This window comes from Aptenodytes forsteri, unplaced genomic scaffold, assembly GCF_000699145.1.
Source record: "Aptenodytes forsteri isolate BGI_AS27 unplaced genomic scaffold, ASM69914v1 Scaffold100, whole genome shotgun sequence".
Classification (NCBI taxonomy): Eukaryota; Metazoa; Chordata; class Aves; order Sphenisciformes; family Spheniscidae; genus Aptenodytes; species Aptenodytes forsteri.
In genome coordinates, this window is record NW_008796216.1 from 1,344,972 (window position 1) to 1,360,310 (window position 15,339).

Genomic DNA, 15,339 nt, shown 5'->3' on the forward strand with positions numbered 1-15,339 from the left:
TCTCCGCCAGGACCTGGCAGCTGCGGGCCTGTTGTAAGTGGTTGGCTTAAATTATCGCTGGTGGCCCCGGCTGGATGGAGGGTTTTGCAGCTGTGAAGTTTTTGTAGATGCAGGCTAATGGTGTTGCTGCATCAGTATTAAGCTGCTAGCCTAGGGGGAGGGGATTTACTTATTTTTAATATGAACTTGTGAATAACGCTGAAGAGTTTTGTGATATAACTCTGACATTTCACTCTAAGCCCCCCTTGTTCCTTCGGTGCAGTCACAGCCTGAGATTTTTGTCTGCTGTTAGAAAACTCCATAGCTAGAGATAAATACTGGTCTATCCTCACCGCTGCTAACAGAAGTTGAAGCTGCGTCAGGGAGAGTAAGCCTGTGGCATGCATGATCATCTGATGCTGTTTAGCAATGAAAGCTGGAGTTTCTTACAGAAGTATTCATGTATTTGGGGTGCACTAGACATAATCTGTTTTCAGAGCAGCAAGTAGCCAAGGCACGTACTCTGCCTGGGGGGAGCTGTACTTGCACGCACACAGTGAGGATTTCCCTGGAAAACTTGTGGTGCCTGGAGATGGCTGGGGTCAGCTGGGTAGAGATCCCTTTCCAGCTTTACATGAACTGAGGAGCAGATGAAAGGGACCACTGTGCTGAGCTTGCTGAAGTTAAGAGTGGGTTTGCCCTCGAAGACGCTGTTGCCAGCTGACATGGCTCAAGGATGCTTAAAGACATGTCAGAATTTTGCTGGATTTTACTGAATTTCTCACAAGGTACACGTTACATATGTAATGCGTGCTGGAAGCCCTTAGGGACTTCTTTGTGTTTTTTATCCGTAAGTAGCTAAGTGAATTTATCGTAAGTGATCTAACTTAAGTCTCCTGTATTTTAGCATTCAAATGCAACCGGAGAGAGCAGCAGTGAAATTAATATGCCATGGAGCTTTGTCTTGCAAGCTGGGGAAGAGTCTGACTGTTGGTCTGTTTGCCTCACTCTGCTTTTTAAAAAGCAATTGCACTTTGTGTGGTTTAGTATCTTTTACATACCAGCAGCTGATCAAATGAAGTATCTTCGACTAAAACTCATGCATATTTGGTACATAACTATAGCATCATTAAGGATACTTAGTTTATGTGCTGTCTGACCAGTCTCTGGGTATACTTATTGCAGTATTTTTAGTAAGTTGATGTTGTCTTTACATTTCTCAGCAAGAATTCCTCTTGTTGCATTCCTTGCTCTTAGTACAGCCAGAGTTGAAATAAAATATTTTGAATTCTCTGGTGTAATCTCTTCTTTCCGTGCTGACCTTCATTTTTTGTTGTTTACAAGAGGAATTAACTTAGAGAAGATACGATTAATGGAACAAAAAAAAAGGTAAATTGGAAATAATACCGTAAATCCATCAGGCCTCTGGGCAGCACCTTTAATTGCTTATTCTTTTGCGACTCGCTATGAGCAGATTTTTGGAAATATGTTTGAAGATTCAGATTTTTGGAACGATAGTGGAACTGACGATATTTTAAGATTTCTGGTTGACCTGGTGCTCAAGTCCGGCAGCCACAGGTGGAAAGCCCGGCGCTGAGAGCGATCCTGAGCTGCCCCTTGGGAAGCATATTCCTTGTAAGTGATGTTCAGCTGGTAATTGGTTAAACGCTCTCAAGTACTGAGCTGACCTCATTCCTTTACCTTCCTCATTTTTGGGGCAGCAAACATTGCAACATCAAAGGCTTCTGTTTCTGATGAGCTCAGAAAAAACCCACCTGTACCACCAAGGTGGTGGTGCTTGCAAGGTTAAAATGCTCGTCTTCTGCCTGTCTTCTAGTGGTCTCAGCAGTCCTCGCGCTGTGGCGGATGAAGCGAGTCTCCCAATTAATGCTGTCTGCATCCCACCTGAGACAAATCTTGGGGAGAGAAACAGGAATCGCGTACAGTCTCATGTTCAAACAGTCTCATGCCTCTGTGTCCTGTTGTCCCCTCTGTCCCTCTTGGAGCTAGCACTAAAAGGATGTCACTGATGAGTGTTCATTCTTGCTCCTGCCTGCTGCTGCCTGACGGGCTGGGTGAGAGCGGTGTGGTGGTATGGGGCAGCAGTCGGGCAGGAGGGTGGGCTCGGCGGCATTTCAGGCGTCACCTTGCTGTCAGCACAGGAGATGGTTTAGGCAGTGCTCCGCTTGCTGCCTGGCCAGGGGTTCTTGCTGCAGCGGCAAGAAGCCAGAGCTCCCATGCCGTGTGCAGAGTCATCTCCTGGGATGGGTCGTGCTGGAGAGGCTCCTTTGGACTGGGTAAGCCTTTCAGAGCAAATGGGCTCTTGGTGGTGTGGGTTTTTTATTCCATATATTGAGGGTTTGTTCTCTGACTTCTCAGAGGCAGGGATGCTCTTTCACTGCTGAGGAGCAGAGCCACAAATACTTCTACCTATTATTTCTTGGCTATTTTTTTCCTCCCACGAGTGGCATGCTGTCTTGAGATGGGTCACAAGCAAACTCTGTTGCCTGTTCAAAGCTACTAAAGCTCCACTTAGATTTGGCAGCTCTTTGTATAGGTCGTGAAGGCACGTACAGGTGATGGTGCTGTTTGCTGTAACTGAACAACTTGCTCATTTTGTCCTCTTAATCTCGGTCCTCTTTTGTTACCTTCTTTCATTGCCGTGTCTGAAATTAGTCTTATAGGGGTAAGATCTATAAAGCTGTTTAAACATAGGAATACTTCTAGGGACGTTGGCCTAAGCTCTTCACAGGAATGCTCTTGTTTTCCTCTTTTTACAATGTACAAAATTTTGTTCTTCCAGGATGCAACATATGCTTTTGAAAGCTGTTTGACTATATAGTAGACTTAAGAAATTGATGCTTATTGCATGCCAGTCAGAGCACACTTCTCTGCGTGCATCCCAACACTTCACAAAACTGACAATAATCCCTGTAATCTGTAGCTGTTTTGTCATACACAATATAGTCGCTAATTTGTTTTGTGATTCTTAAATGTGTTAAAAATGCAGAAGATTCCTGCAATCCAAATGGTTTATGCATGCTAGCATTGGAAACACTTTTTCCCTTAGATGGAAGATCACACACAAGGACGAAGCAAAAGGATAATCAATGAATTACACAGACATTACTTCCAGTTCAAATTGCTTTGCTATGGCCTTTCCTAAGGCTGTTTAAATTCGGTGTTGCAGCAATACGGTTAAGAGGGCATTGCTTAGGCTGACATCCCTGGAGTTCCTAAGTGCTGATCAGTAAAAGTGATTTGTGTCTGGGTTCCTGAGGGCACTGAAGCCTGTTCCCTGCGTCCAACAGAACAGCAGTTATATCTCTGTTTGATAAAGGTATTGCAAACAGTGACCTAGATTGATTTTTTTGATTGACAGATCAAATAAATGCTGCCTCCAGTCTTACTATGGAGATAACTCGTAGAGTTGCTGTGGACTGTGTACGCAGTAGCTCTCCCTAGATCTGTTTAATGAAGTTAATCTCCTAAAATTTATTGCCTTGGTTTCTCTATTTGCGTTTTGGCATTTAGGACACATTATCTTACAGGGTAAATAAGAGCACAAGAGCAAACTTGTCCAAAGTATGTGGTCAGTAAATGCTTTCCTGCTGTGTTCGATGCGTTGGAGAATTATTTAATTTCCTTGATGAAACAGTTGACTTGTATGAAACACAAAGCGTCAAGCATTTAGAAAGCACAATGGCAGTCTAATAAATTCCCTTACCAGGTGTAGAGATTTTACAGATGCATCCTGTTAAGTGTAATTGTCACTTCTCCGAGAACAAATGAATCATGCTACTTATGCTGAACTCAGTGCTGCGAATTAAGAGTTGGTCTCAGCATCCCACTGCATCTGGGTGTTTTGCATGCCCTTATTAAAGCATTATTAGCTGTAGAGGTTGTGCTTCATTAATGATAGCTTCGTTGATGACCAACAGCATACTGAGCAGGTAGAAATAATAAAAATCTTCCATGAACTTGTATTTATGCTAAAGTTGTCTGGATTTAATTGACCTCCGTGTCAAAGCTTCGTACTGAACATTTGCCTGCCAAGTGACATGCTTTGGGTGACGACTGAATGCGCTGAGTTGCACTAACATTTACAGGAGATAAAACTTGCTTGTGCAAAGCTACAACAAACATGGAATAAACCTTTTTTTCCTGCATTTTCAAATTCTGCCCTGCTCTTTGATCCCTGCATAACCCTACCCTTTGAGACACTGGGTCAGCGATTTGAACAAAGTGACTATTCCTCTTCTGTTATCGCTTGGAAGCGCTCCTCTCCCTCTGTGACCTTGAGAAAACTGTTTCTCTTCTTGCCGACAGTCTTTGCTGTGACTGGAGGGTAATTGTTTTCTTCCTATGTGCAAGTTCAGGCTCGCCGCTGTAAAACGTAGACTTGATTTCAGAAAGGACATAGGCTTGATTTCAAGTAACACTCCAGCTTTTAAGGCGTATGCGTGCTGATGGATGTTTCTGTTGGTGTCACGGTTCTTAAGTGTTAGATGTCAACTAGTCTTACCAGTGTTAGATGACAACTAACAAGTATTAATTTGCAGAATAATGTGGTTTAGCTTATTAAACCAAATACACCTCAAAGTATCTTACGATTTTAGGCCATATGTTTAGCTAATTAATTCATAAGCATGCAAGTTTGCATTGCTGCCTGTTTTGCTCTTTTTTTTCTTTTTTCTTTTTTTTTTCCCCCTCCCCTTACTTTATGCTGTTACAAACTTGCTGGGAAGCATTTCGGATTAAGGCAGTGTTTCTGCTGTGCCCTTGTTGGCTAAGGAGGCCCTAGCAAGCGCTAGTTACGGGAAAATGCCTTCTTCCCTTAGATGCTGTACGGTTGTGGGTTTGGAGCAGACCACAGCTTGGTGGAGGAGCTCCTCTGCTGAGTTAAAACCATGGCATCCGTATTCAGGTAGAGGTCTTGAAGATCAAATCAGGTCTTGAAGCTCTTAGAAATGAGCAAAAGAAATCTACTCGTATGTTTGCCACTACTTTATCAATTGTCAACACAGGGGTCCAAACAAAGGGGTCTAGTTCTTGAGCTGGTCCTGTGTCCTCAGGTTTGGTTTCACTTGAGTTGATGAAGACTTGGGAAACTATAGAACTTTATACCTTAATCTTTACAGGCTTCCCCTTAGATGTGCTATTTCTATGCACATAATTTAATCGGAAAGCTTCCGTTAACCTTTCCCTGAAGGATTATCTCCTGCTCCTGGGTGGCTTTTAAAAGTGCTGATGTTTTGAATCATCATTTTGAGAATCATCTCCTAGCCAAACAGTAGGGAGAACCTTTGACTTAAATAACAATAATTAAACCTTTAACCAGTTAGGAGGATGACATTCTCCAATGTTTAACATCACCCTGCCCTTTAGAAAAAGACACTCAAGAAACCTTTTTTCATGCTGAAGTTCAAATGGCATGCTAGTTTGGGTGCATGGCACGTGTGCTTACCAAAAAGCATCTACGTGTTCAATTCATTCACATGGCTGCTCGCATGCTTTTGAGCAAGACCTCACGTGGTAGCTGCAGGACAATGTTGGTAGAGGCACAGGAATCCGGATTTGGCTTTGAAGGACACAATGATAGATAGTTGTGCTTGCATTTTTATGTATATGCTTATGTGGATTGCAGGGTAGCAGATGCTTATGGTGAATGTTGGATTCCAGTTTGGTGGTTCATTTCTCTTTTGCAGTACTGGGATGGAGAGGTTGCTCTTAGCTGATCACAGTACCTGTGAACTGGTGCAAGCTCTCAGCTGTTTGTCTTAAATGAGGGTCATGCATTTATCCCTTGCTTCATATATTTGTCCCTCAGTTCACTCATGTACAGTGGCCTTTTGGCGTGTTGTTAAGCTTTACATTAGTCTTGTGAGCTTGACTTATTGCATGCATGAAGCCTCATTAATTGGGAAAATGCACTTGTAACGTGGTTCAGAATTTTCTTTTTTTATTAACATATGTGATACAGTGACAGAAAATAAGCTGCTAGTCCAGCAGGCCTGGTTACTTATGGATTTTTCTCTGCCTCCTTAACAGGCCTAAGCAGAAAAGCCTTCTGTGAAAGATTTGAACAGTTTTTTTCATATTTTATTGACTTCTGACTTGTGTGTCACCCAGAAGGTGCACCTTACACCACGGTCTCCTCTGCAGTCTCTTGTTTGCTCCGGCTACAGCAGAGGTGGCTGGGCTTGCCCGGCCCCGGCTGCCAGACTTGACCATGGGCTGGGAAATTTTGGGTGGGTGTCCCCATCACCTTCTGCAAGAGGTTAAAACGCAGTGTAAGAGCTAGAGGAAAACACAAGTGCAAGGGAACACCAGCAATATATAGGGTGGCCGACCCATTACATAGAGATGGAGAGAGACAGCACTAAGCAAGTCAGTAAGGAGTACTGCATTTGGCAAACCTTGTCTGTTCAGTTAAAAACGAGGAGAAAAAATAATACAGGTAGTCACAGAAAGGCCACCGTGTTTCAGTGTAGATCATTGCCCTGCTAATGCATGAGCTGCTGCTGCTGCCTCTACTTGCTTATAGCTAAAAATTGTGCATGGGCGTAAGCCATTTTTAGAGCCAATGATGGTGTCGGACCACTCGTCATAAGAGTTTAAATGGTTGTAGCTCTGTCCTCTGGTTTTGCAGCCTTCATCAGGTTCCTGAGTAATTCTCCAGAGGCTATACTCGGTCCTCCACTTCTACTTGACAGGTTCCTGGAACCTCTAACTTCCCTACCCTTTCTTCTGCCCTTTCAAAACCATCATTATCTCCCTTTGAAGCAAGCAAAAGCAGGCTGTGAGTCTGGCCATGTCTTGCAGAACAAAAATAACATCCTTTGGTACTTCTTTGTATTGATTTCTTGTTCTATCACCACTGCTAAGTGGTTGCATTAAGGTACAGGAAGGAACCACTAATGTTGTTTTCAAAGGTTTTTCTCTCATTTTTTGAAGTCCATCTAATTGGCTTGTTCCTTCTAAATTCAGTGCAGAGCTCATTTAGATAAGATATTTGAAACTAAGCTCTAGTTGAGCAATTGCAGAGCTATCATGAATTTCCAGTTGGGCAGATTGAATACTTTTTGGTTTCACAAAACATATAAGGCTCAAACGATGCACCAACACGGGTATCAGTTGCATACAGCACAGTTCAGTTTTCTAAGCGTTTGTGGGGATTGACTTTGTGTCTTAAAATATGCATTTAGGAAGCTGTTAAAGTACAGATTTGAGTCTTGAAGGACGCACTTGGTGAGGACACGGGGATGTCGCCAGGTTTTAACCACCGTTTACAGTGTATGAAAAATGATCATCTCGGAGTGAGTGCTTTACATCCTTTGGTGCTGTGTTGCCTCTGAAGGAGTGATGTATGGCCTTGGGAGGAGGTGACCGTCTTTGAACCTACAGTGACGGGGACTGTAAGTGAATTGCTTTAAATGAAGAGTCCCTTCGCTGCTGTTTATTTTAGAGATGACACATCTGTGTGGAGGACTTGTATTGCAGGGAGATAAAAACATTGTGGAAAAATAGCCTCCAACCACTGGAATTGTCTTTTGATATTTGAAAAATTGGTTCATGAAAGAGTTTTTTGCACAAAAGCACATTTTGCATTTAGCATGCAGTAAAAATAGAGCCATGGTGGTGGCGAGATTCCGGAGGGGGAAACTTTCAGAGGGCTGCCAACATGAATAAGCAATTCCAGTGCCTGAAGCATCATTCTGTATCCTACACAGTCTGTACAAAACATATATGAAATAGGTGCACTCAGAATGTAAAGGTTTGGGTTTACCTGCTGAGTGACTTTTAATATATTGCCATCTGTATAATAGATGTGCACAGAGTTTTACTATAGAGGCTAAAGAGCTTGTCTTTTGCCCAGAGTTTAAAGAGTTGCCTTACAAGTGTGGCTGATGAAAAGCAACTTAATTCTTTCCTATCTTTCACTCATGGCAAAATATGAGCGCTTATAAAATACACCGTAAGTTAGGTTTTCACTTTGCTGCAAGCAGCATAGTAAAGGAGAGTTTTATTTTCCATGTGTAAATCACTTTCTAATTATCTAGCAATGTGTTTTTCTCATATAATGAATTTAATTATAAGCTTTGGGCATCAAGGAAAAAAAGTTTGGTATTATCAAAATATCAAACTTCCCATTGAAATTTAGTCTTAGGCTACTGCACTTGAGGTGTCTCTCAAATCACTAGTAAGGTTGTTGATTATCATTTCTTACAGGATAACATGTTTTAAGGCTGAGAATTAAAGGGGATACTTCCCCTCTGTCTTCAAGGTCCTCAGCTGCAGGCTGACCAGTGTGTAGTAAGAGTTTTTGGTCATATTCACCATCTGTTTAGCTTTTTATTTCAATCTTTTTCTGTGTATTTCTTTTCATTAGCTCTGTTTCTGTGGGAATACTTTTGCTGTGTTTAGATTGAATAAAACATTCAAGTTGCCTTTTTTTGGAAGAGATCTGTCGTTGGTCTCCGTCTGTTGGGTCTCTCGATAGTTAACATTCTCACCCTTCCCCTTGAGTCCTGCCCTCTCACATCTGACCTGCCTTGAGACCATCCTTAGTCCTGCAGTTTTCAAGACAGAAACATAGCAACACATCTTAAAATCTGTCTCCTTTGTATTCTGAACATTTCGGGGGGGTTTTTTGTTGTTGTTTGATTTTTACAGTGCAATAATCTTGTCAGTTCATGCTGTTACGATTATATTTAAGAAATCTCTGGAAGTTAGCTCTGCATGACATTAACATATCCTGTATGACTTTTTGTTGATTCACGTTTTCTTTTTTCTGCAATTCTTGCACTTTTCACTAGAACCATTCCTATATGTAAAATGATGTGTATGCAATGCATTTTATTTTGTCCTTCTCTTAAGAGTGCTTTAGAATTCTGCTTTAAAAATTCTGTATCTTTCTTTTTGTCTATCTGTTTTATTTACCTTTCTTTTTGCTACGGTCTTGGTTTCTTGCCGGAAAGATGCAAGATGCGATGGCTTTGCTTAGCTTCAGTCAGGTAAGACCTCTTTGTCACCCACATGCCTGCCTTTTGCTGGTGCTTCTCCTGCAGTAAATCAGGTGGTGGGATGGACCTGGCTGAAAGCTGATCTTCTTGCTTGGTTGTTTTTTTGGGGCTACTTCAGTTTCCCCCTGCTTTCTTCCACCCTGCCCGGCGTGTAGGGAAGGAATGAAAGCGCCCCTTGCAGCAGCGTCAGATCTGTTCTTCGTTGTTCCCGGTTCCCCTACATGCCCCGGGCATGGTTTTATAGCTGTGGACCTGGGTGAATGGAGAAGTTGAAGTGAGAATAAGGCGATGCGGTGGCCGTCAGCCTGAGAGTTACCGGTGGGCATAAGCCGGCACCATAACAGGCGTGAGCAGCAAAAATGCCTGTATGGAGGGGAGCTTCTTTATCTTCAGGAACGAGTAAGTTGCTGAAGGCATTGTTCGAGAGAGACTTTGCACAAGCGGTGTGGCAGAGGAAGCGTATCTGGTACCCCCTTCTCCAGGGGACTGCTGCTCTGCGGAGGACACGATAGCTGCAGCGTGGGGGAGGAAACTTCTTGCCTGCTGCTTGTGTGGGTATTGGTTTGTCCCTGTATTTAAAGCAGATATATTATAGCGAATTATAGTACTGACCCTGCCTTTGCTCTGTTGCTTTTGAAAGTGTGAAGCAAATGTGGTAAAACCTTCTGCACCTTGGCACTAAAGCTGAGGGTTCAGTCTAGGTGGGTTCTTCACTGGAACAGGTTTTAATGGCAGTGGGATTTCCACTGCACCAGGAATTTGTCGCCTCTTACTGAAAGAGTGGCTAAATTTTGGAGGAAACGGACTTATTTTGCTAGAATTCCCTACATGAATTCTGCAGGTGCCTGAGTTTTTTATATTATGAGCTTGTAGAAAACAACTTGGCAGTTGCCAGATGTGTGAACAGTGTGGTTTTTTTCTGCAGTATGAACTATTTAAAGTTCATAGAAAGAGTCAGTGATAAGATCACACCAAGCTTTACCACTACAATATTTCCTTTTAATTGGTTGGTTGGTATTTCTCCCCTTAAAGAATGAAATACAAGAAATTGCAGCAATTGCCTCTTGGAGCAGGGTCTTCTGATGAAGGAACATTTAGGAAAGTGCTGCCAACATCAAACCAAGGAAATGTACAGGTAGAAATACTTTCTTTCTAACCGCTCTGGGAGTCGGTCATTGTTTTCAGGGGCCCTTGTTAAAGTGATGATTTGGTACCCTGAAACTTGCTGATTCTTGGCAGCGGTTGGTTTGACACAGGTCTGGTGCAGGCAAGGACGTTCAGCTCCACATGATGTTTAGCATCTTAAAATGAAGGCACCAAGTATTGGTGCAGCTGCAGCCATACAGGATTAACTCATGTCTCACGGGGGTACAGCAGGAAAATAGAAAAGTTTTAAGATTGACTTCTCATAGCGTGGCTGACCGTATGAAGAAACGGCAGCAAGGCAAGCCGTGGTGTGCTTTTACAGTGTCAGTATGCATCTTTTCTTCCTTCAAGTAAAAGTGTGGAAATTCACTTCACTTTTATTGAGGAATGTAACTAATTCAGTGTGTTACATGTATTTTTTGTGCGTTAGGGCCCACCAGGGAATTTCCACTTCTCCCATAGCACTCCAGGTGCTACCCCACGCTCATTGGAAATAAAAGTAAGCACACGAATAAATACTTAACATACTGTAACTTGCCTAAGGATGACTTGTTTGTGTGCTTTTTCAGTGTGATCTGGTTTCCCAAACACAAATGGTCTTCCAAAAGGTATCGTTTACCCATCTGAACACAGGGGTTGTAGCTACGCATCTTAGCAGGGCATCTTAATTCAGGTTTTCTGTGCGCTGTTATCCCTGTACTAGCCAGTGTTTCATGGTGTAGCATTACCTTCATGACTGCACCCTCAGCTTTCATGATCTTCCTCTAATTTCTCAGTTTTTTATTGGATCGCTGTATCTAGTCAGCATGTGAACCCCAGACAACCTTCTTATAGCTAAACCTTGGTTACTGGATAGCTGCACACAGCCATTTCTTGCTTTGTACGGTGTTTCACACGTGCAGGAGAATTGCAGGTGCTTTTATGGGTCAGATAGCAAGCTTTCGTATGTCAAGCTAATAAATGCAAAGAAGATAACCAAGAATTATAGCTCTGTCCTATACTTTCAGTTTTGTTCTTGAGATGTCCCCTGGGTTCAGACCTTGGTGCAGCAGCGTTTTGGCGGGGGGACGGGGCAGGCTGGTGGCAGATGCTCTCTTGGTGCTCAGACTCGGTGCCACTGCTGCAGGGTGTTGGAGGAAATGAGGGTTTATGTGGGAGGGCTGCCCTGCTTGTAACTCTTTTTTTTCCTAATTCTTGCTTCTTAAATTTTAATATGCAATTATGAGATGTGGGCATTAAAAAAAAAGAAGTAAATTGAAGCTTACTGTCTTGAAGCTATACAGTACTCTTGAACTCTGCTGCTAGTAATGGTCATGCAAGACTGGGCTTCTCCATCCTGTTGGTTGTGGTCTCATTGGCTCTGTTGTTAGAAAATGCAGCCTTTTGATCAAGAAGGCTCATTAAAATGGGCTTTGGGGACTGTACCTTTATTTTTCTCTTGTGGAAGTAAAAAGTTAGTTTGAGTGAAGTGCACAAACAGAGATTAGAGGAGTCCCTTTATGAAAGGGGAGAAGAGGAGTTTTTCAGACCTTCTTGCAGGTGGCACTTGAATAAGAGAAAGGAGACCTGAAATGAAAGCTGAAGTCCTTGTGGCCCGCTGGACTTAGCTTTTGACTCCTTCATCTTCTCAGATCTCTCTCTTTAGCTTCCCAGGCTTCCTCTGGCTAATTTGCCATTGTGAGCTACAGCTAGCAACGTTTTCCCAATTGCAATACCAGCACAGCTTTTGAAAAAAGAGGGAGATTCAGATTAAAACAGTAGCTGTTTATAAACACTCACATACTGCTTGGGGAGGAGGGCTTTGTAGCAAAGCTATATGGCAAATGCTGTGCTTTGGCTTTTCTTCCAAAAAAATCAACTTGTAGCTCTTGGGCCATGTACATATTCTCCCTGTTTCCATCTAACCTAGCTTGCTACAGATCCTCTCTTCTGTTTCTTTCCCATTAAAAAAAACCAAAAAAACCCCCAAACAACCAAACCAACAGTTCTTTAACCTCCAGCCGGGAGTTGTCTGTGTAGTGTCCTTGCCCATTTTATAGTTGCGTGCTATTACAAACACAGCAGTTGAATAAACCTGCATGCTTTGCCTTTTCTTTCTCCCCATTTTATTTCTGTAAATACTTTCGCAATCTGCACTTTCTACTCCAACAGCATCGTGCTATAGGCTGGCAGCAGCGAGGAAGTTTCCAGTATCGCAGTGCTGGGGTATGGGTGCAGCGGCCGGGCACAGGGTACCCCCTCGAACATTTTATTTCAGGAAAATGCATGCTGTTGCAAAAAGCATTTTACCGTAGCGCTGAGGGATGCCAGATCTGCTGCTGCTAAGGGGGGCTTTGCAGCACGAGAGATCCTTATTTGTAGGTGGATGCTGGATGCATCCTTCTGGGATGGAGAGGTGGTGGTGTACCATTTTCTTCTGATTCTTAGTACTTCCATGGGTGCATTTGTGTGGTTGCTTCCAACTTGCTCCTCCTGCTTCGCCATCGCCCTCAGTGTTTTCCCTCTGGCTGAAGTTATGCGGCGGCGCAGCAAGAGCTGTTGACTGCGATGAAATGCATGTGAATGTCCTAATCCTAGGATGCTCAGATCCTAATTTGAACTATTTTAGATCTGCTGAAAATGTGAATAAAATTGCAAGGACCTATGATTTGTCTTAACTCACCTATCTGAAGATTATTAGATTCTGTTTTAATGAGGTATTAGGTATTGAGCACAATCAGTTATTCCGTTTTGCAGTATCCTTTCTTGTATTTGTTTCTGTTCTGTAAAATACTTTAATTACCACAACTGTATTTATGTATGAAGGTAATAATTACTGAAGGATTTGGGGGGTGGAATGACAGGAAAAGTAATGGCATGTAATCATCCCCCTAGTTAACTGGCCAAAGTCTTCCTTTACCACCTGCGTTTTTGAACGTTTTGAAATACCTTTGAGGTTAAACTGTTTGAGACTAGCTTCTCTCCTTTGTCCCGCATTTTTTACGCTTCCCTGAGTTTCATACAAATCATTTATTTCTAAACTTCCTTACGCTGGTGCTGTTGGTGAGCGTGAAAGCTCAGCACTGTGGGTCCCGATGAGTCAGCAGCAGGCTGGAGGATTTGCCGCTGATGCAAGGTGGGCCAAAAATCTGCATCGCTTTGCTAGAGATACGGTTGCAAAATAAAGTTTAAAAATAGTTTCTTGCATTTTAACAAAACTAAAGTGCAAAATCCACAGCACTCATGCTTCACCTAGTTTCCCATAAAATAAATGTACTTGCACTCTCAGATCAATATGGACTATGATTTATTCCAAACTCCTTTTTATTGCTAACGTTAAGCATGCTTGGGACCTAAGAAGGTATTCAGAAAGGGCAAAAAAAGGGAATCTGGGGTTGGCAGCAAGTTGAAAGGCAAAGAGAATACGTGCAAGGGGCAGTTAAGGCTTTGGGAATAGAAAGGAGAAACTGGGCAGCTTTGGAAAATGGACAGAAAATGGTTGACAGCTTTGATTATTGGTGCTCTCTTCCAGTTCTCAAGCAGCTGAGCGTTTTCAATTCCAGTACATTTACAAAAGCAAACAGCAGTGTGATCGTTGTGTTTCTGGAGGAGGGATAGTTTGTACTTTTGGAGGAGGGAAAAGAGAAGTCACTTCTGCAGTGGCAGGGACTGGGAAACATCACTAACAAGAGAACACAATTCAAGATTTCCAAAATCAAGTGCCTAAAATTAGGCTTCGAAGTCCTAATTTAAGAACGGAGAAAGTGGCTGTTTTCCAAGAAGGCTGAGCAGCCAGGCCTGATGGCGCGTTGCTCTCAGAAGCCAGCACAATTATTATAGATGCCTATTTTGGGGATTTTTTTTGGAACCCAAGTTCAGGCACTTAAATATGAAAACTGGGATCTGTTGTTTCAGGGACTTCTCAAGCAACAGGGTGAGAGCTGGACGATCCTGCTGAAAGGGAACAGGCTCCCAATCCTTTGAGCTTTCAGCCCAAAATGTTGCTGCTGTTTGGTTTGCTTAAAAAGGGTGGCATGGGACAGGGGGCAAACCTTTATATTTTCGTGCCTTATCTTTGCACCTGGAAACTGAAGTTACTCCAAGAAGAAACTCAAGAAACAACATTAAAATGTGACCAAGAATTCTTAAATCACTTTTTGGCATAAATCCCCCAGAATGTATTTTCTGTGAAAAGCGTATGAGAGAATTCCCTTTGAAGGGCAGGAGCTGGTAAAATAGTTCAACATTTAGTAGCCCTTTCCTCAGAGAGTAGTGAAGTGCATTAGAAGAGCAGGTCATCACTGCTGGTAGCCTGTATGAAAAACTTTCCTAAATAAATTTAAAAAAAATATATACTGCAAGAAAAGCATATTTCTCTGTAGCCTTTGGCCTGTATTTTCGGTTGCCACACCAAGGAGCATGGGGGCCATCCATGCCCGAACTGAGCGGCAGGGCAGAGCTCACATCATCTGCCCAAACACATGGGTGGCTGCTGGAGCGTAGTGCGTGTCCCAGCTCATAGCGCCAGAAGTGGACCAAGGATGCAAAATGTTCCATGGATATCCAAAAAAAACCCTGTCTATCTAAATCCAGAGGATTTTTGAAAAAGTAGTATTTTAATGATGGGGCTTGATCTTGTTAGGGCAAGGTGCAACTTTAGCTTTCATTATGTTTGTGTTGCAGAATTGGAAGTCCAGTAATTTTGTTTTGTTTAAAACATCAGATATGTGTCTTCCTGGATTAAATATTTGGACTTGAAGGAGTAAAGCATCTTTCAGGTTGTAAGCCTGAGTGCTTCCAGACTCTGATCCAGCTTGCCCTGGTGTTCAGGGGCCTTACTGCACTGGTAAAATTTGGTAGCAGAGAGGATGATTTCTTTCTTGCCTATTGTAGAAAGGCAGGTTAGGAAAAATAACTAGTGTATATAGAGGTACCTGTTTTAAAAAGTAGTGTGTGGCATAATTGGGTCATCTTTTTTTTCTGAACGTAAGCACCGAATAGGGCTACAGATGTCGTCTATCTGGACCTCTGTTAAGGCCTTTGACACGGTCCCCCACAACATCCTTCTCTCTAAACTGGAGAGGTATGGATTTGATGGGTGGACTGTCCGGTGGGTGAGGAATTGGTTAGATGGTCGCATCCAGAGGGTAGTGGTCAACGGCTCAATGTCCAGACGGAGATTGGTGATGAGTGGCATCCCGCAGGGGTC

At 42.8% G+C, this 15,339-nt stretch overlaps 1 protein-coding gene across 1 annotated transcript in view; it reads left to right on the forward strand.

Annotated features, from left to right (window-relative positions):
- Nucleotides 1-739: 739 nt before the first annotated feature.
- ELOVL5 (ELOVL fatty acid elongase 5) overlaps nucleotides 740-15,339 on the forward strand; it is a 36,271-nt gene continuing 21,671 nt past the window's right edge. The window contains exon 1 of the mRNA XM_009288557.2: nucleotides 740-767. The gene's annotated coding sequence lies outside the window, so the exon portion shown is untranslated. The remainder of the gene's footprint in view (nucleotides 768-15,339) is intronic.